Here is a 26,127-nt window from a genome sequence, read left to right as displayed (position 1 = left end):
AAAAGATGCTGAAAGATGTCAAAACTGGGTCCTGTCACTAAATCAGTTGAAAATCATCGATTTAAAGTTATTTAACCTTAGTTTTTCTGCCTTGGCAAAACAAGAAATCACATGGCATTTGTACAAAGTATGTAAATGCACTGGCCAAGCATTCAAGTATTCTCTTGCATAGATACAATATATTCCTGACCTTATACAACAGAATTTTAACTTGGTTTAGACTCAGTACTGAACCATCACAATGCATCATGCTAATGTCAGCAGTGAGTGGTGTAGCCCTGTGTCAACCTCTGTCCTCGATGATCACCAGCGCATGGCAGGTGTTTGTGAAAGGATGATCAGCCCATGCTGCCTGACCCGGTCTGGTGCTGTCCATGTATAAGCACCTTCACAAGGACAGACTTGGTGGTGCTGCTGGGATCTGCTGTGGGTCCTGTGCCGGAGTGAAGCAGGAGAGATGGAGCAGCTCATATCGTGTCCCCTCCCCTCCATCTGTTGCACAGAGCTCCGTCAGACTGCGGCTGGTGATGAAGGATGTCATGAAGGTTATACACATCTCCTGCTCTAGACCTCCTAGAACCTTTGACAAAAGCAACACCTGCTAAAGGAATCATTGCACCATTATAAATATTGCAACATAAGATGTTTGCAGCAGACTGGCAGTTGTAGAACACTTCTTATGCTTAAATATGAGAGAAGGCAAATAGTGGATGAAATGTTTTCTGATTTTGTATAAAGGTATGCATGTATGGGTGCATATCACACACAAAAAAACTAGAAATATCTGTAATATTTCACTCCGAAACAAGGGTACTGCAGCACAACCTTGCTGTCGAAATAATGTATCCATATTCCATACAATAATAAAGTTAATCAGAATTCTTTCACGTTATTTGAAACACAGTTGTGTTAGTCTTAATGTCGTCAACCAAGTTACTGACGAAAAGATTGAGGGGTATTTTGATAGCATCAGCAATAACGAAGACAACATAAAAACAAAGCATCATGATGACAATTAAACAGTTTTCATGAAAACTTACTTAGAATGTAAAATGTGACGAGAAAAAAAAAATACTGCAAGTCATTAACAATGCACTAACATTACTTTTACTTTTTAGACCCCAGTCACAATTGTAACCGGTGGGATTAAATGGGCTAATGACAGTATAGATTACCTGCAGGGTTCCAGAAATGTCTCCAACTTCTGCATTGGCTAGTACACTATCAAACAGAGACCGTACAGAACCTTGTAGACAGCAGCAGGGTTTCCGTTTGCCGGTAATCAGTCACGCCGATCCCTATACACATATTACGCAGTCTGTGTAAGGCACCAACTCCCCAGAAACTCCACAGGCTGCCTTTACTGGCACGTTATTCGTTGATCAAGGAGCCAGTAGCAGTTGCGGAACACAGGCGATCACTTTGCGCTCACACTTTTACTTTGTGCTCGAACCGCACCTCGCAACTTTTGCCTCGCCAACTTTTGCCTCAACTTTTATATATATAAAAAGGCCCCTCCCACTAATGCCACCAACTAACAGTAATGAATAGCAAATGATGGTTCATGGTTGTGACAGGAACTAAACACTATTTACTGTCAAATAAAATAATAATAATATTAATAAATAGATTATTAATTAATTAATCAATAATAAAGAAGAAACAATTAAAATAAAGGATGAGACCTTTGATATGTCTTCCTCTTTCAAACGGGAAATATGATTTCATGGGGTTTTAAGATGGTAAAGACTATCGGTAACACTTAACAACTAACGGGAACATCATTAGTTAACATGAATTAACTATGAACATTATACTAATACATTTTTATTATACAAAATGTGTACTTGTTAACATTAATTCATGCATTATGAACTAACATGAACTAATAATGAACAATTGTATTGTTATTAACTAACATTAACCAGATGGAGTGCGTACTCCAGGTAGGGAAGGAGGTATTGCCCCAAGTGAAGGAGTTCAAGTACCTCGGGGTCTTGTTCACGAGTGAGGGGACAATGGAGCGGGAGGTTGGCTGGAGAATCGGGGTAGCGGGGGCGGTACTGCACTCGCTCTATCGCACCATTGTCAAGAAATGAGAGCTGAGCCGAAAGGCAAAGCTCTCGATCTACCGGTCAATTTTTGTTCCTACCCTCACCTATGGTCATGAAGGCTGGGTCATGAACGAAAGAACTAGGTCGCGAGTACAAGCAGCCGAAATGGGCTTCCTCAGAAGGGTGGCGGGCTTCTTCCTTAGAGATAGGGTGAGGAGCTCAGTCATCCGTGAGGAGCTCGGAGTAGAGCCGCTGCTCCTTTGCGTCGAAAGGAGTCAGTTGAGGTGGTTTGGGCATCTGGTAAGGATGCCCCCTGGCCGCCTCCCTAGGGAGGTGTTTCAGGCACGTCCAGCTGGGAGGAGGCCTCGGGGAAGACCCAGGATTAAGTGGAGAGATTACATCTCCACACTGGCCCCCAGTCAGAGCTGGTTAATGTGGCTAGGGATAGGGAAGTTTGGGGCCCCCTGCTGGAGCAGCTGCCCCCGCGACCCGACTTCGGATAAGCGGTTGAAGATGGATGGATGGATGGAACATTAACAAGATTAATAAATGCTGAAAATAATATACAGCATTGTTCATTGATACCAGATACACTGGTAAAGTAAGTTTCCATTCATTAACATTTATTAATGCTAATGTTAAAGTATGCACGATTTTTCAAATGTATTAGTATGTTGAAATGATCATTAGCTAATATACCTAATATATATATCTAATATAAAATATACTAATATTAATAAATGCTGTGAAAGTAGTTTTCATTGTTAGTTCACGTCGATGTTGTTAATAAATGGAACATTATTGCAAAGAGTTACCAGAATATTTTGCAGTTTGATGTCATCCTTGTGCCCAGACAGGATGATTCGTAGGACTATACTACAGAAATGAGAATGAGATGTTATTTTGCATTAGTAAAATGAGAATAAATAATCACAATGTAAATATCTTATTGATATTACATTATTTATTTATTTTTGCATTCATTCACAAATGTATAATATATACAGCCAGTAACTGCAGTGTGCCAGTGAATTCAGTCTTTACATACAGTGCATGTTGTTTAAATATTCCAGTCAGAATCAGAACAAGCAGAACAAACAACAGAGTCCATTCTAACAGGCCAGAGCACAGGCACGGCATACAGAGTGAACTCTGATTGGACTCTGTGGAGCTGCAATATGTGACGCTCTCTGGCTCAAAGAATCCAAATGTAATCCACAACAAACAGCAGCAGTAATGAATTTCACCAAAGCCCTGATGAAGCCAGATGGTGCTGGACATCAAAACAATCCAGGACTTGTCTGTGGAAATAACGGTCTGGTAATGTTTAAAAAAGGATGTGTTGACACAGGGTGTTCAGATCTACAGTACAAAACAATGACTTTCCTTATATTACAGTATGCGATACACTTATGTGAGTTACATCTAGTGTGATCTCCTCACATGTTATGTGTTGATTGGTTTTGTGTGAAATAGGTGCTGATCAAGGATGGATGGCCTTGAAAGCAAAATATCACGTTTTATCATTTGTATTATTTATTTATTTGTATGTTCCCCCCCTGAGGTCCACTTATAATAGTGTTCATGGTTTACTGCAACAAAACACTTATTTATTGACTTCAATTGTGAATGGCTAAAGCTTAAAAATGCTTACTCGTGGGCTGTAGGTTTGCTGTCGGGCCCCAAGATCATTTTTAACTGCCCCATCTTTCAAAAACAGCTTCTGTGTAAAGCTGTAACACAGTCTGTGCTGATGCTGTCAAGATCATCTTATTCTACGCATATTTTTAGTTCTTCTAGTGTTTGGAATAACATATTTTTATCACTTTGTGACTGGACAAGCCACATTTCTGAACAATGAATAGGCGATATTGATGCATAAATGTTGGTGCTCGTTGTTTTTATGGTTCAGGTTTCTGGTGACCTTTTTAAAAAATAAATATTACTAGTATTAGTATTCAAAATATCTAGGGACATTAATTCATAAGAACTACTTCTTTACCAGTTCCATCTCAACAGTGTTGTTTCAGTAAAATGATTAGTGATGCTAACTAGTCACAAATACACACATATACAGGTAAAACATCTGACCTGCTTAAATATTATGTGACCATAACATCTGTGAAACATTACATCGACACACATGGAGAGACTTGTTGGAGAACAGGCACTGTGGCCAAACGGCAAATTCATTGAGAATGTATAAAGCAACACACTGGGGAAAAGTCTTTGTTTAACAAGCTGTCCATATTTTAAGCTATAAAGAGGATTTGAATGTGTAATGAAATCTAATGACCTTCTTCACTCGAGTAAAGAACCACAGTTTTAGTATCCAGCTGTGAATTGAGGACAAAAGCAACATCCTATCCAGTTTACTTTTTAAAGGCAAACAATATAATTGAGTTTCTTAACTTTGTCAGAGATCCATGCTTCCAAAGGGTCAAGTACTCTTTCATCAACACACAATCAAATAGACATATTGTTTACATATGAATATAATTTAAGGCTTTTATTCATCAACAATAAAAACAAAATCAGGCCAAATGAGCCGTGAAAAGTGTAATTAGAACAGACTAATGCTGTTAATTATACTGGGAAGGTTTTTTTGTTGTTGTTATTTTTTACTATTCATTATATTAAAATATTCATTTTACAAACACTTATTTATTATTTATTAGATTTTTTTTTTTTTTTTTTCCAGATGTAAACTTAAAATAACTATTTGGCTGAAGTTGATTCAATCATGCAGAGTGGTTTCTCATGTTTGGAATGCATGTTCTTAAATTCAAATGACCATTTCATTTCAGTTTATATACTTCCTATTTGTAGTTCCTACCTGAATCAAGTAAACCCAACTCAACGTAACATGTCCAAATAACTCAAAGGAAACTTTTAGTGATATGTTAGCCAGTGACCGGAAATGCAAGTATGCTAAACGCATGCTGGTGGTGAGCACTACTGAGTGCAACTTGCTCACTATTCTACGATTAGCAAAACAATTGCTTGATGGATAAAGCAATATACTGTATAGTATACTCAAAATGTTTTCGGTGTGAGTGTGAGCGTTTGGAGCAGCGTGAGTGTGGAGCGAGATTTTCTGAGTGAGTTTTTTCCTCTTTTTCTTCTTTTTCTTTTATGCTTTTCTTTTTGATTGTTTTTGTTTGTTTGATTTGGGTCGCGTGGTGTTTTTTCCCCTTGTGTGGCCATGGCGGACTCACAAGCTGTGTTTGTAAAGAATCTCACACGACGTAACGGTGTTAAAGTGGCATCCGCGGTGAGTGTTGAAGACTGTTGTTTGGCGATGGGAGATGTTGTAGGGCACGAAAGTATGTCGACGTCTAAAATGAATAGTGCTGTTGTGGTTTTTCTTAATTCGACGGAAAAGGCGAACGAATTAGCGGGGAAGGGAACTGTTGTAAATAATCTCTTTACACCTGTTCTTCCGCTTTCAACACCCTCAAAAAAGGTTACATTGTCTAATATTCCACATTTAGTTTCTGATGATACACTGGTTAGTATCTTGTCCCACTATGGAAAGCTGGTTTCACCAGTTAAGAAAATCCTCATTGGTACTGCTTCGCCACTGTTAAAACATATCATTTCTTTTAGAAAATTTGTCTACATGATTTTGAAAGATAGCGAAGAAATTGACTTGACTTTTAACATTAAGGTTGACAACTTTGATTATGTTTTCTATGCCACAACTGATAAGATGAAATGTTTTGGCTGTGGTGGGGTAGGTCATCTAATTCGGGCTTGTCCTGAAAGGAATAAAGAAGATCATCTTTAAACTGATGGACAAAATATGAGGGAGACTCATTTAAATAGTGATGATGAGAAAAGGGTTGAGGCAGGGACCTCAAGTGCTCCCATCTTGAGTGTAAAAAATTGGACAGTTGTGGAGAACGATGGTAGTGTTTCTGAAGCTCAGGATGTAGTTTCTGAGGCCACTGCACCAGTTGTGTTTTTGCAGTAAGGTGGGTTGGAAGCCAATGCTGTAGCAAGTTAAGGAGTCAGTGATGTCACTGCTGAGTCAGCTTTGACTAAGGGTAGAAGTGATAATGTGAAGTGGCAATCATTTGAACTTTGATGATGCTGATCTAGATTCAGATAAATGAGTTTAAAGTTCCAATTAAAAGACAAATTTCAAGTTGTGGTTGATGAATCAAGAGATGGAAAGTGGCAACGAATCTTCGGATTCAAGTTTTAGTTTTTTTCAAAGCGATTCAACCAGTCGTGATTATGAGGTAGGAAATATTCAATTCTTCCTCAGAGCAACAAAAAATAAGAAAGGAGTACGGGTTTGTGAATATTTTCCAGACCTCAAACAATTAGTTGGCAAAAACGAAATTGTTCATGGCAGTAATAAGAAAATGTAACGGTTGAAGAAAATTTTACGATTTTTAAACCCTGATCTTGTAAATGATAATAGCCAAAAGCCTAAGGTGACATGTTATGGTTTTGCATTTTGTTTTTAGCAGTTTTTGCCTGTATTTTATTCTCTTCTTTTAAAAATGAATGAAATTGGTATTGCTACCTTGAATATTAATGGGGCAAGAGACATTAAGAAAAGAATGGACATTTATGAATTTGTGAAACATAATCGTTTAGGTGAGGTGATGCTGCAGGAAACTCATAGTGATCTAAATAATGCATTTGATTGGGCTAGAGAATGGGGTGGTTTTTCGTTTTTAAGTCTTAATACTTCACTTAGTGGTGGAGTTGCTATTCTTTTTGCAAAAACATTTAACCCACATTCTTTTCAAGTAGAAGAAATAGTAAAAGGTAGACTTTTAAAAGTAAGAGCAATCTATGAAAATAATTGTATAGTTTTTGTGTGTGTGTGCACTGTCCAGTCTCGGCAATAGAGAGAATGGTGTTTTTAACTATTTTGTGTTATGTGTTAAAAAATGCAATCAAGAAGAGTTTTTATTTTTGGGAGGTGATTTTAACTGCAAGGAAACTAATCTAGACAGGAATCATTTAGAACCCCATATGTCTTCTAGAAATCGATTGATTCAACTCGTTAACCCTCTGGGGTCTGAGGGTGTTTTAGGCCCTGGAGAAGTTTTGACATACCTTGACATTTGTGCTTTTTTCAGTTGCTTAAGAACATATTAATGGCTTAAGTCTGATAACACTGTATTCAACACAAACTGGGCTACAATAATATGTGAGCAATGTGTGTACATTTTTGAGAAAAAAACGTTTATGCATGGTTTTTGAAAAAACAAAATTTATTTATTGAAATAAGGCCGTATAACACATACTAAACATTTGTCCACAAGTCTTTTGAGAACTGGATCTTGTAGCCTAGAGTTTTTGCTACAAAATGATGTGAAAACCATCCTGATCACTCATTCATACAAAACAATATAGTAATTGAACTTTTGTAAGACACTTTTAGTGTTGAAAGCTCATATGCGAGGAGGCGTGAACTATCATGAATATTGATATGATTCACACCTGAGGAGACAAAGACCCTTCCCCTGGGCCTATCAATGAGGAATGTGACAGAAAGTGAATAAATGTGAGAAGACTTAATGATCAAAATCAAGTTTTAAGTTAAAAAAGTTACATAAAAGTTACATCTTTACATAAAGACTTAATTTTATACCTACACTTTTAAAAGTCATGGCACACTCAATGGCTGTCCTCCTGGTCGCAGCCTGGCATCCTGGCCTGACAGCCACGGCATGTCATTAGTTCCAGGGAGTGGAACTTGGCTCATCAAATCGACGATAAGATTCCCTGCCTGCTCCTTTCATGGAGCTGTGAAGACACCTGTGTGCATGCACAGGGAAAGACTAGTCTCTCAAGGGGGCACGCTATGTGTTTAAATGCAGAAGTGATGAGGCTGATTTCAGGTGCCCCTCACCACACGCTGCCTAATGATAATTGTATATGCACCCCTTCCCATTGTGAACCAGATTGCAGGCGGCGATTGAGGCAAGGATGCCACTTACAGGGGAGGCATTTGTTCTGTCAAAGTAATGAAATGACCAAATTTGAGAGGTTGAACAAATGTAAGGGAGAACTTTTACAATCACTCAGAAAATGCATACACTGTTTTTTTATATTAATTGTGTGTCACAATAGGTAGCCTATCAGATTATGTTAAGTAAAATGGTTCATGTGAATACTGTTTTATTTTAATGTTTAGGATAGAAAAATGGACAGACAGAATACAAGTTTGCAAAATAACAAGTAACCCTTAATTTATGGTATGTTTACATTCTATATTTAGTTTTATATTGTACTGAGTATTCTCTGGACACTGCCCCAAGCTTATTTCCTGGCAGCTGCTCAATATTAACCTTGTTTTGTGTTTTATCACAATGCACCAGGAGCCACATTTTAGTCGTTGTTTTAATGACTACAGAGTACATTCACAAATGTCTAATCGGGATTTAAAAAACAGCATAAATGTTTGGACACACATTTGTGATGAGTCTGATTAGTGCCTTGGCTGAATGATGAGAGCTCTCCAAATTGTGGTGGTATTAATTTTCAGTGTGTCGCGTGTGATGTATGGGGCTATTGGGCAAATGTGGCGGTGAGGGCGGACCGACCTTGCAGGGTGCCATTCGGGGTCAAGCTCTCCCCGTTTGACTGCACCCAAGCCCACAAGGCCCAACACCAGTTAGGAACACTACATCAGTTTGACAAAGCACAAGGTGACTAATTCTTCTACCTCGTTTGTTCCTCGAAAAAAGAGTGCAGCTCAGCACTGTGGGACTAAATGTCGGGGACAGCGTAAATGTGTGTTGAATAGAAACCTGTAAATATGAAGGACGTGACTAGCTTACCAAGAACAGATGGTTTCAGTTCAGTTCACGGTAATAGATGTGATGTTTTAAAGTTTTAGCTTGTTCATAGATCCCAAAAATGAGTTACAAAATATAGAACATGAACACACTGTGAGGATTTCACAATTTGATGTTTTGTCAAGTACAGTAAAGTAAAATTACATTAATATTCAAGCTGTAATATTGAAACATGTTTTATAACTTTGTGCACTCAGTAGGGGGAATGACACACATGGCCGTGTAATGGCCCTTGTGTGAGCTAAATGATACGAAGAATGTATTCCAGTGCTTTGAATGGGCCGCCTGCTGTAAAAGGACACTTTTGTTTGCTGGTTTCTCTGGACTTCAGATGTCCTGTTTTGTTAGTTTTTGACACATGCAGAATACCAAACAGAGGGAATCTACAGCAACTACATTTTTTTCTACTGTTTATCATGACCATTTAATGGAGGAGTGACGAAAGAATTTATACTTAATGATGCATTTCAACCACAAAGAACATTATGATGCAACAATTGAATTCATGCATTTAAATGCAGTGAATTGCAGGTGCAATTCAGAAAACGATTGTTCTACAATGTTGCATCATTACAGAGAACATACAATTCTTAATTAGATTTTTGATATAGACAAGTGGTTTCCAAACTTTTCAGGCCATGCAACCCCTTCTTACTATTGCAAATAGTCAAACACCCCCTTCATTCTAGCGCTTCCAAATATCGGAATAGCTAAAGTCACAACTGCATGAACATATTCACTTTGTGTATCAGAAAACATACAAACACATTTCAAGAAACTAGAAAAGGAAAGTTGCATCATGGCAAACATTGATGTTGACTTAAAAAATCTTTGCCTGAAAGTTTATAGTGTTAAAAGACTGACATTTTTATAGTTATAGTTTGAAAGTTATATGGATGGATGGATGGATGGATGGATAGATAGATAGATAGATAGATAGATAGATAGATAGATAGATAGATAGATAGATAGATAGATAGATAGATAGATAGATAGATAGATAGATAGATAGATAGAAACATTGATGGATGGATGGATAGATAGAAACACTGATAGATGGTCACTAAGTGGTTGCAAAATTTTTATCGGTGGTTGCTAGGAAGTGTCTAAGTTGGGCATTGCTATGTGGTTGTAAGCTACAAAAAAAAAGTAATAAAAAAGTTCAGAGGGAGTTTCTTTAGAAATGTGAGCTTCTATGACATTTTCGTCTCACATGTCCGATTACACGATTGGCTCGAACTGCAGGTTACAGAGTTCAAATTCCAACAAAGTCATAGAGTATGAGGTGAGTTTCCACGGAAGCTAATCTCATTGGATTAAGTAAAGGTAGGCGAGTCTGTAATACAAGCATCAAATGTATAGTTTTTCAAATGATGATAGTTAAAGTGTTTCAAAATAAGATCATACCAGTGGCCACTTTTACATGCAGACAAATAATTCTCTTATAATACGACTGATAGCTCAATCGTATCGAAAAGCCTTCATGTAAACACAAAAATGATCCGATTGAGCTGGAGCTAAATGAAATTTCCATGCAGTTGAAGGGGGTGGTGTAGACCTAAAATAATTATTTTCTTATCTTAAATCATTTTCTAAAATATCTTGCACTCATGCACATAGATGTGGTGCCCATGTATGTTAATACATGATACTTTTCGTGGGAACCTAATTTATACGCAATGACAAAACGCACTTGTAAAGGGATCAATGGAAAGGAGGAGGCGAGAACCGGCTTTACAATATAAATAATACTTTTAATGATAAACTTAAAAGACAACATAAACACACACATGACGGACATGTCCGTAAACGATCTCTCTCTCCCGCACGATCCTCTGCAGTCGACCTTTAACCCTCACAGAGGCTTAATTAGCCTAATACGGGACCGGGTGTGTAGGATCACGACCCGGCCCCACCCTCCGCCCTGCCACAGCACTATTAAGGGTATGCGGCCTCGCACTGATTATTCTGCAGGGCACATTCTGTATGTTCTTTCATGGCATCACATAAAGTTGCTCTGTTCCGCCATCATGATTGCTTTGTGATTTTTGTGTAGCGACGCGCCGCAGCTTTTGCTTAAAGTCCCTATTATTTTGTTTCCATTCCACATCTGTAAACTCCTTTTAAGACAACTTTCACCCCCGTCTTTACTTCATACTCGTATCCAGAGATGCCTGTGGTTATATTTGAGGAGGAATGGGCATCAGGCAAATACATGGTTAAGTCAGACATGTTATTAGACGCTGCTTCAAATTCTTTGTTTGCCGAGTAGGGTGAGTAACATAAGAAGAAAGCATTTCTGGCATATTATTTAGATATCTCAACAAAGCAAAAACACCAATGACTGTTTTTGGTGCCATTCTCATTTTCTCAACCTTTCTCTGCTTCTTCAAAAGGCAACGACTGACATCATTAACAGTTCTACTCATAAATCGTTTTCATTAAATAATACATTTTTGCCAGTGACATTCAATTAAAAAAGTTTGATGACAGAAGTGTAAGATGAACTTGTTATTACTAAATTGTGTTTGATAGGCACAATGTGAAAAGGAATTTAGTTTTTTATTGATGCCGAGCAACATCACAACTTGGAATATTAATATAGAATTCAATTAAAGTGTGAGCACAGATGTATATTGTCTCTTTTACTACAGCTTCCATAGCAACTCATTGTAAAGGGATTAATGGGAAAGGAGGATGTGAGAACCGGCTTGACAGTATAAATAATATTTTAATAAGCATCTTAACCAAAAAGACAAACATACAAAGGTGTCGGACAGCTGCCCGTAAATCTCTCTCTCTCTGTCGCACTGCAGTCTCCAGTTGGCCTTTATCTCTCTCTGAGGCTTGATTAGCCTGATTAGGGGTGTGTTGAATCACGACCCCGCCCTCCACCCTGCCACACTCATCATCAACATCATTTTATAGTATTCATTTTATCATTAAATCTATTGTTTTAACTCAAGTGTTACAAAATGTGAAGCGGTTTTTGCCTTAAAGGGGTCATGATACACACTAAATATACACAGCGTTCAAAAGTTTTGAAACACTTTACTGAAATGCTTCTCATGACCTTAAAAATCTTTTGATCTGAAGGCGTATGCTTACATGTTTGAAATTAGTGGACAAAAATAGAATTGTGCCACCATATTCATTGATTTCAATATAAAACTAATATTTAATTTAAAAAAACAAAACTGGAAATTGATGACTTGGACCAAATAATAAAATAGCAGCCAATAAGTGCCCAACATAGATGGGAACTCCTTCAATACTGTTTCAAACCACCCCATGGTGATTCCTCAAGAAGATGCTTGAGAAAATGTCAAGAGTTCATGTCTGCAAATTCTAGGCAAAGGGGGACTACTTTGAAGATGCTCAAATATAACACCGTTTTGATTTATTTTGGATTTTGTTTAGTCACAACATAATTCCCATAGTTCCATTTATGTTATTCCATAGTTTTGATGATTTTACTATTATTCTAAAAATGTGAAGAAAAAATATATAATAAAAAAAAATATATATATATATATATATATATAATAAAGATTGCGTGTTTCAAAACTTGAAGTGTGTGTATGTCTATCTATATATAATTGTATTATCTTCCCTGAGGTCCACTGATAATATCAGTAAATGTTTATTTTATTATTTATTTATTGTACCAAAATGGTCATAGTTTAGTAATAAATGATAATTTTCTGAGAGACTTGTCTGCCTCCCTACCTCTGCTAACGATATGAACTAAGCGCCAGTGGGCGGGGCCAAGGGTGCGATGACACATGCCATGGGGTGTGTAAATATAACTGAGCAATGTCTCGTGATGTCACATACACACCGCTTTCAAAACGAGACATTTAAAAAAGGTGGGAACTACAAATGCTCTCTTTAGACTGGAGAGAGAGATTTGAGTTCGGAAATGTACTGTATGTTTTTATAGGACAGTTACCTCTTATATTTCTAAATATCACGGAAATTTGAAATTCCATTTCATGACCCCTGTAATGCTAGATATATTCAATTGTTATAAACCATCTTTTCTTTTTGTTTGCTTCTGTTATGTCAATCACATTTCAAATAAAAAAGAAATGATTACAATTATTCGCTGTATTATTTTAGTCCAAACAGCTTTCTTACACATGACGGGGTTGTGCACATCTATTGTTACTTCCTTAAAAAAATATTACTATCACAAAAGATCTTGGACTTTCCCTTTATACCTAAAGTAGAGGAATGGTGTAAAAATCATGATCACAGCAAAGTGTTTTGAGGTCACTGTTCTGTCAGGGACAACATCTAGCCAAATATTCCTTTAAAGAAACAAATACGCATTTACAAGAAATCCAAGGACAGAAATGAAAATTAGAGCTTTCGTTGTAAGATGTTTCCCATCATGCCTTTGTCCTCGAGGAAGTTTCATCGTCGCCTCAACAGGAGAAAAATGCGGTTAAACACATCATATGAGGAACTACACACTGAAACCGCAAAGTCATCATATCTGTGGATGTGTTCTGCAGCCAACCGCTTATCAGAAAGCAGATTACTCCTCGTTCTCCTGCACATCTGGGCCTGATTTTTCTCCAGCCTGCAGAGGAACACATCTGGAAGTGTGAAAGAATCATTGTTTAAGAGCACAGTGACTGCTCTTCAGTTACTGCTGTTATCTCAGGCTTCAGAAACAGATCTACAAACCATGAACACAATTCCAAAAAAATCAACTGATTAAAGAAATGCTACCTTCTTGTGCACCTGGTCATTTTCATAGTATGATCATAACGAGAAGGGAACACTAAACAACGGTTTATTTTATATACCTCTTGATAAGCTAGTGTAAGCATTTTGACTACACATCATTAATTGCTATACTCTTATTGCTTCATTAGATGCTATCGTGGGAGCAGGATTGCGACCCAAAATTTTTGACACTGTCAGAACTTTGTTAGTGGCTAAGATTCATCCAAAAATCAATTAATACTCTGTCGGTGAGTGCTATGCAGTAAAAGACTTGGTTTTGCCCTACAATGAAAGAGATACATTTATATTATTACTATTTTAACCAGAAATATTTCAGGAGGCAAAATCATGGTAAACAGTACACACCTGTCGTTATTTTGGCACACACATTCTAGGAAATATATTGCATAACATTTAGGCATGAACCTGCTTTACCATAATGTTCCCTTTTTTGTTAATGATTTATAAGCTGGTTCATTAATGACTAAGGATTAATTTACAAATGCATTATATGTCATTGATATGCAATTATAACAACATGAATGGGTAGCTGTCATGCAATACTTTCCAAATAATGAGCCATTTCTCCTCACATGTTATACATGCTTATTAACACTTATTCAACATTAGTAGCCTATGAAAATGTAGCTTAATGTAAAGTGGACACATGTGAAGCCTTTATTAAGGAGTTGCCATTGCCTATGTTTATTTGTAAATGACTTATTTGTCATTAAATAACCCATTAATAAAACCTTAACTAAGGGAACATTAATGTAAGTTTTACCATAAACATTGTATTTATGCATGGTATCAAATCATATATTTTGCATAAAGCAAACCACAAAAGGCAAGTCATGAGCTTTACAAAGTTCTGTCATTGGTTTAATATTATTGAAATATGACATACAAACATATCATCGCCTTCCTAAAATAATTTTTAAAAAAATTTACCAGAGGTGGCCAGCATTATGAGGAGATGATTTTTGTCCAAAAAAATGACTTAGGACATTATTTTAGGAAGGTGACAATATATATACACACACACTGATCAGCCACAACATTAAAACCACCTGCCTAATATTGTGTAGGTCCCCGTCATGCTGCCAAATCGGCGCCAACCTGCATCTCAGATAACCACTCTGAACAAATGTGGTGAGAAGATTACCATCTGAGTTACTGTGGACTTTATCAGTTCAAACCAGTCTGACCATTCTCTGTTGACCTCTCTCATTAACAAGACATTTCCATCCACAGAACTGATGCTCACTGGATGTGTTTCGTTTTTGGCACCATTCAGAGTAAATTCTAGAGACTGTTGTATGTGAGAATCGGCAGATACAGAAATACTCAAACCAGCCCATCTGGCACCAACAATCATGCGACAGTCCAAATCACTGGGATCACATTTTTTGCCCATTCTGATGGATGATGTGAACATTAACTAAAGCGCCTGACCCATATTTGCATGATTTTATGCACTGTTGCCACACGATTGGATGATTAGATAAATCACATGGATGATTGTTGGTGGCAGATGGGCTGGTTTGAGTATTTCTGGGATTTTCACACACAACAGTCTCTAGAATTTACTCAGAATGGTGTCAAAAACTAAAATCATCCAGTGAGCGTCAGTTCTGTGGATGGAAATGTCTTGTTGATGAGAGAGGTCAACAGAAAATGGCCAGACTGGTTTGAACTGATAAAGTCTACGGTAACTCAGATAACCACTCTGTACAATTGTGGTGAGAAGAATATAATTTCAGAATGCTATTTGGAGATGTGGGTTGACGCTGTTTTGGTGGCACAAGTGCTATATATATATGTAGCCAAGTGGAGAAATTTAGTGTAATTTAACTGTAGTCATAAGTTGGCATGGCCCCTTTAAGAGTTTCGAAACATGCTTTCCGGGAACCTCTGTGATGTTGGCACCCTATATAATTAAAAAAATCATCAAAACTATTCAAATTGATCCACCGGTTTGGATCAATTTGAGTGAGATGGGGTGGAGAGTGACGTCACACAGCCTAAAAAAGAATGCTTAATATCTCAAACACCAAACCAACACAAACGTTCATTTTTGCGACACAAATCAGCACAAACACAGCACAAAAAAATTGAATATTCCATGTCACAGCCATGTCATGGCATGGAGCAAGCTGAGGCGTGGCTGTGAAATGGCCTGGAGCTGACTCTGGCGTGGCTTTGACTTGGCCTGGAGCTGACTCTGGCGTGGCTGTGACATGGCCTGGAGCTGACTCTGGCATGACTCTGACTCTCGTGAACATGAACAGAGTCTTGGGAGCGACCTCTGGAGTCGTGGGTGTAGACAGAGACTCGGGAAGGACCTCCATGGTTGTGAACATGGACAGAGACTCGGGAAAGACCTCTGTGGTTATTTTATTTTTAACACTATTCCTCAGCAGTACAACCACAACCAATGCCGGACTTTCAAGACAGTTACTCACGAAAGATGGTGCAGTTCCCACTTTGTTGGGACAATCTGGCGATTCAGGATCACAACCTGTCAGTATGCTTGATTATTTGTGGATTTATCTGCTACCGAGAGTTTTGTGTTGTAGTTCCAGTGTACACCCAGTGCACAGCTGTAGGCCTCTGCTAACCTGTTAGCTAATGTTACTGTGTTGAAATAGTTTTGCTAATCAGCCACTTTTACCTACAATTGTGTAGAATTATGCAGATTGTTTGTCGTTCTTACTATCATGAATAGTGATCAAGTGAGAAGATGGATTTATTTTTACAAATGGTAATGTTATTGTTTTGGTAATGTTATACAATGGTAATGTTATTGTTCTGGTTTTGGTAGTTTACTCTTCAGCTGTGGGCTGGTTTTTAACTAAAACTGTGTTGTAAAATGGTCGATCTCAAGACTCTTATATAATTATATAATTACAAGCTGTAATGGTACAGCTGCTATCGGTAGTCCAAGGCTAACTTGCTCACTAACTCTCTATTACACCTGGTAATGTCCAACCGGAAGTAAGCCTCTGTTCTCTGTTCATATCTTGGGCGAAAAAAGTTAGGCTACACCCATTCCAGCAAAAGATGGCAAACTTAGATGCACTGTGTGTCTTTTACTTGAAGCTTTGTTAGGTCCACAATAATCAACAGTGTACTTCCAAGAGAACTATGAATTTAAAACTTACCACTGTGAAACGTCCCACTCAAGTCATGCTTGTGAAGGTTGTTTGGGTCGATCGGCTTGTTCTTCCAAACTTTCATAATCGGACTCGGGCTTGAACCAGTACAGCAAAAACTAACACCATTGTTATTATAGTTACAGTAGTTTTTACAGCTTGGAAGCCTGAAAAAGAGAAATTACATTTCCGACACACGCGCTTCACAGTTGACCAATCACAACAGAATAGGCCAGCTGACAAATCTAAGCTGACTGGGCTTTTCGGAAAGGAGAGCTTTAAAGAGACAGGACCTAAATCAGAGCGTTTCAGAGGATGAAAATTGGTTTAGCAGAAATGTAGAGTATGAGAAAAATTACGTGTTTTTTACATTAAAGCATGTAAACATATTCTAGTAGACCCCCAAAATAAAATAATGAACCTGTAAATTAACATAATATGGGCTCTTTACATTTGTTAACATTAGTAAATGCATTAGGTACCATGAACTAACAATGAACAATGTATTTTTTCCAATTTTATTAATCTTGGTTAATGGTAATTTGTCAGAATACAATTGTTCATTGTTAGTTCATGTTAGTTCATGTTAGTTAATAGTGCATTAACTAATGTTAACTTTTTACAACTTTTCATTTTCTATATATCTTTGTATATGTTGAAACTAACATTAACACAATGAAGCATTTATCATTTCATTTCGACTTTGGCCCATAGCGGAACTCGTTTTCCAGTCAAAAGCCTGAATGAGAAAGGAGGAGTGTTGGGCAAGGGGCTAGCGTCCCGTCCCCATAAAAACCTATTGCTACAGAAATGCCAACATAGGTTAAAAAATGCTGTAAAGGTATTGTTCTTTGTTAGTTCATGTTAATTTATGTTGTTAACTAATGTTACCGTTATTTATGCAAAAGGATTTTAGCATAGAGCAGATGCTTCATTCTTGGGCTGCAAGCATCTCTTTTGGCTAAACTCAGAGAAACTGATCATCGGTTTGTGCTGGTCTGTGCTTCACCATCACTGCACGCTAACCTTGCAGCCCACATCGCCCATCTGTCGAAAGGAATCTGCGATGGCTTCAGAGATGCTTCATTTTAATTATTCACACTTGTAAGCAACTTTCTGCTCCCTGGGAGGAAAGGCAAAGGCGTAGGCCACAGACAAATGGGCGGATGTCATCGGAAGCCAGGTGTGCAAACGGCTCCACTTGAGCTGTCCTACCTCCATAGAGAAAGAAGGATTAGTTCACAGGAAAGGTCAAAAACTTTGCAAAGTGGTTAGTAGTTGGGGTAAATATAGCACATTATGGTTATTTGTTACAAAACTACCTGCAGATTATTGAAATCTATATTACATATACAATTTTAGCACAAAACATCAACAACCACAATTATACTAGACATTATTAACATAATTTTGCAACAAGATACATTGCTTTCGATTGGGTAATTTCCCCTCAGTGAGTAACTTTATTTAAGGAATAATTCACCCAAAAATGAAATAGTTTACCCCAAAATAAATATTTCTTCAACTTCAGGCACTTTTAGCACTGTGGGCTTCCAGAAAGTATCATTAACTCTTTAAAAAAAAATTCACAATCACTAGTTTATTTTTATTTGTCTTTTAACAATGTCCTACAGTGTGTGTACATGCATCACATGAGATTTGTAATCTTTATCTTGAAAATGTCCATCACAGTGTCATTTCCAGCACGTTTAATAGAATTCTGTGCTGGCAATGATGCTAATGGAAATCACATTTTTTATGTTTTTTAAATAAAAAAGGGTAATTTGACTGCTAAAATGTTAAATATCTCTTACATTCACACAATTAAGTAATATTTTCAAACTTTTACATAATTTGGAAAATGTACAGCTTAATTTGGACATGACGACCATAAAAAAAAGTGATATTTCCTTGATTTTTTTAGTTTTCTGTCATATTTTATCTCAAGCATGCTCTTCACCGACACGTTTGTCCACTTGGTTAACAAGCACACTAACATTTGAAAAAAATAAATAAAATAAAACTTCATCAGGGGCAAAATTGTTAGAAACGATTTTCACACAATAACTATTGACACTAACAATTTGATTATTGTAATTTTTAAGATGATTTAATGATGGATTTTCATTGTTTAATATCGAAAGTCTAAGTCTGGCTAAGGGCTAAAACAGTCAAATCTATCCATTATATTCTCAGCGAGTCCACTGTATTTCACAAGGTGGGCAGAATTTCCTGTTGACTAGCGAAAGGCATTTTGTGTATAGCAGATCACTGCTAGCTTGCATGTCATGCGATTAGGTTCTTGCATTTTAAATCATCTTTACATTTCCCAAAGTGTGTAGCTAATGTTTATCTAATAATCAAGCGGAACTAAAGTTTTGTCTAAAACAGCAATGTTATGCTCAGAAACCACTCGCAAAGCAAAGCGCTCCAGTCCCAGATGCTGCTTCTTCCATTGTTTGCCTACAGAAGGATTGACTTTTGAAGAAGCTTTGGAATAATTTGTTTGTGTGCTCTTTACACTTTATTGGCAAGAAGTCAAGAGCGAGGATTACTTATATTATCCACCATTACGGTCCGGCTACGATAGATGTCCAGAAACTGAGCGCAATGAATTACATATTAACAATAGCATTATTGTGCTAACCGGTGTGTGTGTACATGTCCTGAAAGTTCATTAGAAATGTTGAGAGTTCAATTTCTATTTAACATTTTCTATTTTTTTTGCTTTGCGAATGCTTCACATGTTTTGAAATGGCATTATTACCATTTATACGAGTATAAAAAAAGAACTGTGTTTTTCGTGAACTGTTTGTGTGTAGTGACGATATTTTCAGCTGTTTTCATGCTGTGATGCTAAATGGATAAATTCTACAGTGGAAGAATATAATTATTAGATGAGACATGTACAGCAGTGAGATGTTTTATCACATCTGAAATGAGCTGTTTTCGGATTTCCCTCTTTCCTGCATTTTTCCTGCCTGCAGTTCACTTTCTTTTTAGTGTCTTTGCAGAATGTGCTCGTCTTCTAATAAGGGAAAAACGTGATTTGAAAAACAGTCTGGACATTAATTCAGTATCAATAAAAAAAAATAGTACAGCTAGTGATTTTAATAATTCATATTGTTTTATAGTTGCTTTAGAGAGACCATTGCACTTTTGTGTACAATGTTTATAATATATGTCTAAATAGATATTATTTGTATTGCATGTAGTTCTTTTTGTACGGTATGGTTTATTGTGTGGCTGCTAATACATCGTTATTTCCTACACAAGAACAATAAATTCAATCTATCAACAGGATCAGTTGTTCAGTCAACACTAAAACATTTCATGTAGGTTATAGAATTTAAATATGGATATTATGTATGTAAACTAACAGTAATAAAGCTAGATTGAGCTTACTTCACTGTCATCTCCCACAAAATAATTGTATTTTATCCGAAAAACGGCAGCATATCAGTCTCATCGCCTGAGTCCTGTAATACACGAGCATCCTGCTGTCTGGACCTCCCCTGTATCTGGAGTAAGTACATAATATCGGTACAACAAACTCTTCGGGTTCTTACTAGACTAAATATATGCTTTAAAATAAACATGATTATCTACAGTTCTCAAAACATTTCCAACTTTACAGCTGTGAAGGCGTTAAATAGCTACATAGCTTTTCAGGTTAGTCTGCTCAGGTTCTTCCATCGATGGATAAAAACTCAACAAAATAATTAAAATGCATCTATATGCGATATTTGGCCATCATCCCCAAACCCATAATCATTAATAGATAGGGGACGAAGAACAATATTGTCTTGCTATAATTCTGTGATCAGTTGTTCTAAAGTTTCTTTCATTTTTAATGCTGCATAAGTACATATAACAAAAAAATACTTTTTTGTTAAAGAAAATGTAATTGGTTCTGGATTCAAAACTTTCCCAACCTTACTTGTTAATGTATATTACTTTAATTCCATTTGTTACTTACTGTAACAAATAACTGTCTGTACATTTTATTACAGTATTCCATAAATATATTTCATTATATGATTGATCAGCTCTCTGAAATCAATTGTTGGGTAGAGCAGCCATATAGACACAAAGACATTTATTCAGGGTAAATTATTGTTATTAGAAATGTAATTCTGTCACTGTACATGTCGTCTGCCAAACGCACAGCACAAACGAGTGCACAATAGACCTTCACTTCATTCAGAGAGATTGGATGCAATTTAAAATAAGAAAATATATTTTTAACTTGTTCATTAATTTAACAAAGTTAAAAATATGTTCCTGAACTACGGTAGATTGCATTTTCAGGACTTTTTAGTATTATTTATAATGCCTGTGATCTCTAAAAGCAATTACTGGACTCCCATAATACAATGCGAAACACGATGGAGATCCAAAAGAAAAATGTTAATTAATTCTCAAAAATGTGTAATGCTTGAAATTTCATGCAGTTTGGATTACTAACATTGCATATAGTAAATAGGGGTAAGAAAGGATATGACATGGGAGAGTTTCATTTATAACATGAATTATCCAAACATCCAAAACAAATTGTTTCTTGAATTCATACACGTTACGGTCACACCATTGTACGTAACTGGGTAGATGTTTGAATTCATATGATGTCACTTTCTCTTTATTATGACATTGAAAATAAGTAAAAAAGTGTGTGTGTGAGTGTATACGTTTGCTTCTATATTTATATATTCAGGCTTGGAGGAAGAATGGAGAAGGCCGAATGGATTTGAACCCAGTTGCCAGAGTTTATTGAAGGAAACAAGAACTCCTTTTAAACAAACAAAACCAGAAACAAAATAAACAGAGTACTTAGCCTAGCGCTATACCCAGATAGCAAAAAATATCCGCACGGCTTCTTTTTGCCGCCGTCCCTAAGCTGTCGGCTATAGGTGCGTCCCACTGGCGGATAACACCCGCGAAAAGCTGGCGGGCCGCCCGCTTCATTTTCTCTGGCGGTTGCCTCGGGCTGATCGACCGCGGTGGCTGGCGGCAAGCCGCTTTGAAATATAAGGATTTCTACTCTCAAAATCGACCAGCCATGTTGGCTATTATTATTTTTTGCTCCAAAGCCATTAGGGTTTATAACAGAGGCTTGACTCTTGATTCCATGATAAGGTAAGGTTTAGGAAATGACATTTAAATTACTTTGAAACTCTGAAGCGATTATACAGTAATATATGTAAAATATATTGAATTATTTTATGCACTTGAAAATTGTTTACATTTCTTTGATTGCTGCGCATTTGAGACATGCACCAATAAACCAAAAAGAATTCCTTTAGTAAAACTTACTTGGCAATAAATATCTTTATGATTCTGATTAGGTTTTAAAATAGATATTTAATTCATGGTATGAACAATTTAGCAGAATAAATTGATGAAGTTAGACTTTTCACCAATGCCTGACTATCAGTGAACAGTGAAAGACATCTGCAACATGGCCAAAATCTCGGGTATACTTAAATTTTTTTTATTAATTTGCAACCATGGTGATATCTATCATAAACATGAAAATCCCTGTTTTGACGTGAAGGATAAACTCAATGAAAAAGCGAAATTATCCTCTGGTTTCACAGTTGCGCAGAATGTCTACATTTATGTCAAAATTTTTTCCAACCTCGATTTTTTTTTGTTATTTTACCTTTTACAGGTTTTGCAATTATGACCTGTACAAATGTTTAAGAAAGTGTTAAAGTCCCTGTAAAGGCAATAAAAAAAATCTAAACGCATTATAAATGTTAAAAATGTATTGCTAAAACACATTACAAAGACTGAACTGTGAAGTTCCGCTGTCGCCATATCTGTTTCCGGTTTACTTGCGCGTCGCCCAAAATGTCTGTTTTTACTCGATGTCTCCAGAATCTTCCGAAAATACGCGTCAGCGATGTTCATCGCATTGTTGATGCCTGGTCCGCTGCTCCGACAAGCAAGAGGGACAAGGGCTTTAAACTCTACATATCGAGTTATCTGCACAACTACAAGGGTAAGTATTTTAATTTAATGTGGTGTGCCGGCAGATAGCGAGCTAAGCTAGTTCGCCACGTGTTCATTTTTTATGTAAGGTTAGTATAGAAGCTTGTTTTTTCTTAGTTTTAAAGCAGACTGTTTGTTAATTTTTGTGATAATTGTAATATAAATTGTATTAACTTGCTCTCCTCTCAGTTTCTAATAAAGATCAGGGCACAGGTGAAGTCACTGTCAGGGCATTGTGCTACAGGTCCACGAGGAAAGCAGATAAACCTCACAGTTTGAGAGTATGGTGAAGCTAGAATTGATAAGACCGCAGTTACAGGCTTGTTACTTTAATTGCCCGATGTTCCTGGGGACTCGGCTAAGGTTATTCATGTTTAATGTAACTCAAATCAAATGAAAACAGTTATTGTAGGCAGGTAAGTTTCCCTAGCTGGTCCCCTCAGTGTAAAATGCGTTCTTATTCAAGTTTTCAACTCAGTCATTCGTTTAAGATGTAATCTTGTGTTATAAGTATTAGGCTATCATGATTATACAGTGAGCAAGCTATATAAATAAGTATTTAATATAATTAAAGTGTAGAGCAACAACCGAGGGTGTAAGGTAAAGGCTGAATATTGTAGATTTATTACAATATGTTGCATGTTTGAATTAAAATACCTGTGGATATGCCACTTCCCACTCATGAAAGTGTTGTTCAAAGGAGCACACACTCTACAAAGGCCTGACTGGAGATTTGCCTGATCTATCCGTCCTTCAGGTGAGTAGGGAATGATATAACAATAGCAAATTTCACTGTACAGTATGCTATATCAACCAAAATCTGTATACCAATATTTCATTATTTTCTTTTTCCTCCCCTTTTACAAACAAATATTCTGCTTCAAAGAAAAAAAATGAAATTGATGTTATCATACGGGTTCTTCATTATGAACTTGTATGCCATGCATAACATACTGTGGATAGAAATTACAGGGAAAGTTACTGGTATGATAATTGTGGTTATATTATATTACTATTATATTTAGTGTATTGCTAATCAATATATTGTTACTTCCCAGGTGACAGCGGCTCACTCCAAGAGCAAGTGAAGCAAGTTGGGACAATGTTGAAGACATTTGCTTGCACTGGGCAATCAGGTACAACTTGCAAACAACACCTGTGGTTGTTGGTTTAATTCCCACTGGGGCCACCTGTACATGTAGTAGACCTAGATATAAATGTCATAGTTTAGTAGTTGAAGGACCAGGACTGACTACTTTATTCTTTTATTCTGGGAACCCCTGTAGGTGCAGATCAAACCCTAATGCTGCAACGTCTTGGAGTTTGGCGATGTTGTGCGTAGCATGGACAACAAAATGCTATGCTGCAACATTTCAGTGCCAATGTGTCTGTTGGAGAGTTATCCCTGCCAGGGGATCTGTTACTCCCCCCTAGACACCCAGGAAGATTTGGCATTGCTTGACAACAGTTTGAGGCAGGATAAAGAGCTCCAGCAATGATTTGTAAGTGTGCCGATTTCGTTTATAACGCCATAGGGTAATCTAAAAAGTAAAATTAAGATCGTACACTGCATATTCTAGTCAGGATTCATAGTCTGAATCCACAGCCTGTCACATTTTAAATTTATGAGAAGCTTCAGAGAAATGTAATTTGTAACATGTTTTTTTTGTATTTTCAGCTTCGGTTTTTGGCAATCAAATGTGGGAGGGACCTAAAGACAACCGTGTGGCGAATGCTTCAGAGTATCTTCTCTAATCACCTTTCCATCAATACAACCTGGACTGGTGTAGGGGATAAAGCATGTTTTAGAGACATGTTCCTGAAGACCATTGTTCAAAGTAAGTTGGATATTTTTTTATATTTAAGTAGATGTGTATGACCTTATGCCATTCAAATGGAACGACAGATCTTTATTTTCTACAGGAGCCATCCGGAAGAACCCGGCAACCCAGGATGCCACTGATGAGGCGATCCAGGTTAACGTTACGCGTTACCTGAAAGGAGCATCTGAACATGAAGGTGGAAAAAGGCGCCGCACAGCTGAGAGGGACCCACAGCCGACCCCTTAAACCTAGGCTGACTACTGACACCCCAGCATCACTGACAACTGGAACCCTTTCATTATCGTGCAGTCAGTAACATCAAGACCCCTAAAAAAGCCTGCTAAAAGTGTCAGACTACACTCACCCAATCCACGCTGTTCACTGTGGAAATTGCTTTTTTTTTTTTTTTTTCCTCTCGTGACCCTGCTTTGAGGGCAGCTCCTTGGATGGATATGGGATGGTTTGTCCTTTTATACAGGCACATGAGGAATCACTGAAGATATGCCAATTTGCACTGCCTCATTCTGGAGGTCGGGGAAAACCGGTGATTCTTAGCCCACTACGCCACGCAGTCCCCAACCTCTCCAGACATTCTGATTGGCTGTGTTCTCTACAGCCAGATTTTCTGCTGTTAATTGTATTTATTCCCACTTGTTGTCATGTGTAAGTATTCCCACTTGTTGTCATGTGCTCCGCGGAAGGTCCGCCTTCGATATAACGGCGGCGGAACAGCGGATGGCCAGCGGGCCGGCCGCGGAACGAAGGCGGTAGGAAGGCGGCTGCCGCTTTTAAAAAGCGGCTGCTGCCGGCGGTGCGCCATCAAAAGTGTTTGCGATATCGCCATTCTGCCGCTTCTACTGCCGCCAGAGCACCGCCAGCGGCCCGCCGACATATTGCTATCTGGGTATGCAGCAATGAGCGTGAAGATGGTCAAACACAGTGTGAACATGACTTGGTGCTACACAATCATGACTTGACAAAGAACTGAGAAACTTAAATACATTCAAAATTAATCAGGGGAAACAAGGAACAGGTGAGTGTAATAATGAGTAAACTGGCTAATAATCTGGAGAGGCAGATCTGATGAGTTAGTGTGAGAATGGAGAGAGCATGACATAACCCCTGCTCCAACGGGCAGCTCAAGAGGCCTGAACCACTCGATGCTGTGCATGACCCCATGGACAAGGTGCTGGATGATAAGGATGGGATTGATGGAATTCTGTGAGGAGGGCTGAATCTAGAATGTCATCTCGAGAGACCCAAGACCACTCCTCAGGACCGCACCCCTCCTAGTTCACAAGTTACTGGAGATTAATATTATGGCGCCGGGAGTCCAGGAGGGTCCAAACTGTGTAAGCCGGACCATCTTCCAAGAGAAATGATGGAGGAGGGGCATTCTTCTCCCCAATCTCTGCAGAAGAAGCAGAAGATTCAAAATGTTTGAATGGAAGGAGGATGAGATTTTGAAGTGAGGGGGAGTTGTAACCGGTAAGTAACTGGGTTTATTTGATGAATGATGTGAAAGGGACCAATATAA

The 26,127-nt window shown here is 37.6% G+C and overlaps 1 long non-coding RNA gene across 1 annotated transcript; it reads left to right on the top strand.

The window, feature by feature from the left end:
- Nucleotides 1-23,953: 23,953 nt before the first annotated feature.
- On the top strand, nt 23,954-24,875 carry LOC127637502 (uncharacterized). The gene is made up of 3 exons (XR_007969754.1): nt 23,954-24,269; nt 24,446-24,605; nt 24,691-24,875. It is a non-coding gene; the product is annotated as an uncharacterized LOC127637502 (long non-coding RNA).
- Nucleotides 24,876-26,127: the final 1,252 nt, after the last annotated feature.

The sequence above is a fragment of the Xyrauchen texanus genome, chromosome 4 (genome assembly GCF_025860055.1).
Source record: "Xyrauchen texanus isolate HMW12.3.18 chromosome 4, RBS_HiC_50CHRs, whole genome shotgun sequence".
NCBI lineage: Eukaryota > Metazoa > Chordata > Actinopteri > Cypriniformes > Catostomidae > Xyrauchen > Xyrauchen texanus.
This window is presented reverse-complemented; position numbering and strand designations above follow the sequence as displayed.